Below are 3,536 nucleotides of genomic sequence, written 5' to 3'. Positions count from 1 at the left end.
TCTTCCTTTGTTTATAGGCAATAATTTAATTCCACCTTCAAAACTTGTATAGCTAAGCCTATTATCAAGAAATGAACGTCATGTTCTAATAAGTTATGAGCAATTACAGGACACGCATGTGAGTCTTACAGGTAATATTACAAAATTGATGACTTGCACGGGGATATTTATCTGTGAAATGATCATGAACACGAAGTTTAATGTCATAGTCTGCAAAACGCTTTTCACAAATGTGAAGTTTTTACATTTCAAATTCATGCTCTTGTTTCAATATTAAACGCTCCATTGAGATAATAGTTTTTAGCTGTAAATGTGCGTCCTCAGAAACTTTTTCTAATTCTTTTCTAAACCAATTCTTACAGTATTTTTCTGTATAAACTTCAATTGCATTCAAGTCTATGGTTATTAAAATTCTTCTTTATAAAATGACATAAATATCTGTCATACAAACATAAAAGATGATAATTGATCATTTTTTTAACATTGGGATCTTACTCGTCAATATGGAGCTTTAATCCAAGAAAAATGATCAAATGTCTCACATATATTAATATACATTTGATTCTGAGCAATGTAATCATCATCACCTAAATCAATTTCTGTATTTTCAACCATAAGAAGGTGAATTATTGGGGGCTATCGTGATTTTTCTTAGCTTAAGTAAAGCGAAACAATTTCTTCTTTCCTACTATTTTTATAAGACCCTATACTATAACTATTTATATTGTTATTATTTAATGTCTCAATTTTTTGAATATCTTGTAAACTAATAGGAACCTTTATTTTTACATATTTTAAGTTTGCACTAGTGAAATGTCGACAAAACCTTTTTTGGTCTAAATGATTTACTGCAAGGCAAACAGCCGCTACTACTAGCCAAAGAAAACAGAAGACAACAAAATTTTGGATATTACAAAACAAACTTTGATAATCGTATCTAAGTTCACAAGTCAGCAACTGGAACAGAAGTATATTTTAATTTTAACTTAGACATTTTTTGTTAAAACTATTCAACTTTGGATTATATTTGTTATCTTACTTCAGTATTGGATCATTCAACAAGATCTTTAAACTCAAGATTTCTTTTGTCTTAGGTATTAAAAAATTGATTATCTTCTATTTCTCTACATTTTTTCAATGCACTGACTTTAGCAACTAAAATATCATGACTTTTAAACTTGCCATTATTTTTAATGCAATTTTTATTCATGCAATAATCATTTCTTTTGCTTTATGCAAAAAGCTATTCATATCATAACGAGCTAAATTTATTATCAAACCAATTGGACTCTGGAATGTAATCTCTAAGTCTTCCATCTGATTTTTTCATTGTCCGACTCCCTGCTCCTCCTTTCCCAAATTAAAAATTTTCTTGCAAAGTTTTTTAGGCTTTCCCAATAGTTTTATTAATTTTTTACAATACTCTAAGATAATTTTCAAATTTTTGCATTACAATGCGCTCTGAACAATATAAGCCTTAAACACTTCAATACTCAACACTATGTTGGAAATTCCAAGTGTGTTATAACTTTCAGATAAATTGTATGCATGGAGGATTGGTTTTGACTGATGAGCTCAAGAGGAAATATCTCCCTATATAGCTGTAAAATTATTTTTGCAATTGAAAACTGGAGGGGGATATTATATGATAATGCCATATTAAACTATAAACTCAATATTTAACTATTGTTAACGACTTTCTCCAGTCAAATATTCGTTCATTAAGCATAGGCCGAAAACTTTTCAATGAAATGAATGTACAATATATTTAGTATCAATGTCAATCACGATATTCCTAAAATCAATTCCCCATGACCTAAATCATATGCGTCATAACAGTTTAATGTTAAAATTGTTCCAAGAAACGAAAATTACAGAAACCTTTCAAATAATTATTGTAAATTGAACTTAAAAATAATTATTTTGAACCTGATGTATAAAAACGCGAATATCTCCTAAACTAACGCCCCCCACAAGGACCCTTTCTTTCTATTTTATTTTCAAAAAATATATTAACAAAAAGGAAAGAAATTATTTAAGAAATCGTTCTCTCTATAGTTTATTTGATCTATGTTCATAACTAAAAAGACAAAGCAAATAAAAATAATTCAGAAAAAACCCGAAACTTTCTAATTATTTAGGAGAAGATAATCATAATCAATAATAAGCTTTTTAAACTATTATGTTTGCTATCTTGCATTATTTTGTGGTTTAAAGGATTCCTATTTTCGCGCACAGGAAATTTGACGTATATGGCGATTCACTTCTGAACGAGAGATTGGCTAGCAAAATTCGCGCACGAATTTCTGGAAACGCGCCAAACGGATTGTTACGTGTTATTATGTAACTCAGACGATTGGTTATTTGTCAGAAGTAATTATGAAGAGTGGGAAGATACTGCCTTTGAAACATAGATTAAAAATTAAATACGAGCATTATCGTTAAACACCCTAAGTGTTCACATCGAATTGTTAGCGATTATAGAACGCTTTTAACCACGTTTGTGCTGAGCAATGTGTACATCTTCATAAGGTACATAATAATTAATCCCAGAAAATGTTTTTTTCTTTGTGAGTTGTTTTTGTTTATTAAATGACCGGTTAGACCAATTCTAATATAATGTGTTTTCAGCGTGGTTTTTTAAGTATAACGCAACACTTGAAAACTGATGCTTGGTACTCGAAATCTGAAGCTAGCTGTTTCTTGAAAATTGAAGAAAAAATCGAAATATAATAATCTTTTGAGATATCTGCTCAACAATGCTCGATCTGACGGAACCCTCAGGCTGTTTAATCATTTTTCTCGCAGCTGGGTTCGATAATCTATTCATCATCAGGGCCACTCACAAAAAAAGCAATAAGTAAAGGCGTTAAATTATCATCAACATTTTATAGGCTGTAAATTATTATCAACAATCGATATGATTCGTATTCGGATTGGAGTTCTTGTTTGTATATGTGTGAATACCGAGTCTAATTTCAAATGTTACGTCACGATTTTAATAAAAAAAGCATTATTTATGTAGAATACAAATATCGCTGATCGCAATAATATTTTTGTATCTCATTTCTCTCTTTCTCTCTCTAATAACTCGTCTATTCGCTCATTTTCCGTTTTTCCTAATTAAGTCGTTTATTTTCGTAATCGTTCTCTTTGTATTTAATTTTATATTTGAATTATGATAGCGCTAATATCAGTAATATATAGGAGAATATAGTTATAAACAATATTAATTTGTCTAAACAATTATATTTGTTAAGTTTCAATAAGTATTAAATGACTCTAAGCGAAAGTAAACAAAAATGTAAATATTTCAGAAAAACCATACATTTCTGGGGTTATTTGAAGAGAATATTACAAAAAATAATAATAAATTGTTTGAAGAATCCTGAATTTTGAATAAGTAAAAATTGTGGGAAAAACCGCGACATATTTTATCTATTCTAAAAGAAAATTGCTAAAAATAATAATAAATTGTTCAAAAAATTGATGTTAACTTCTAGTTGTCAGTATAAAGTATTATTTTCTGTCTCAGA

Source organism: Belonocnema kinseyi, chromosome 2 (genome assembly GCF_010883055.1).
Source record: "Belonocnema kinseyi isolate 2016_QV_RU_SX_M_011 chromosome 2, B_treatae_v1, whole genome shotgun sequence".
In the NCBI taxonomy this organism is placed as follows: Eukaryota; Metazoa; Arthropoda; class Insecta; order Hymenoptera; family Cynipidae; genus Belonocnema; species Belonocnema kinseyi.
Note: the sequence above shows the minus strand (reverse complement) of the source record.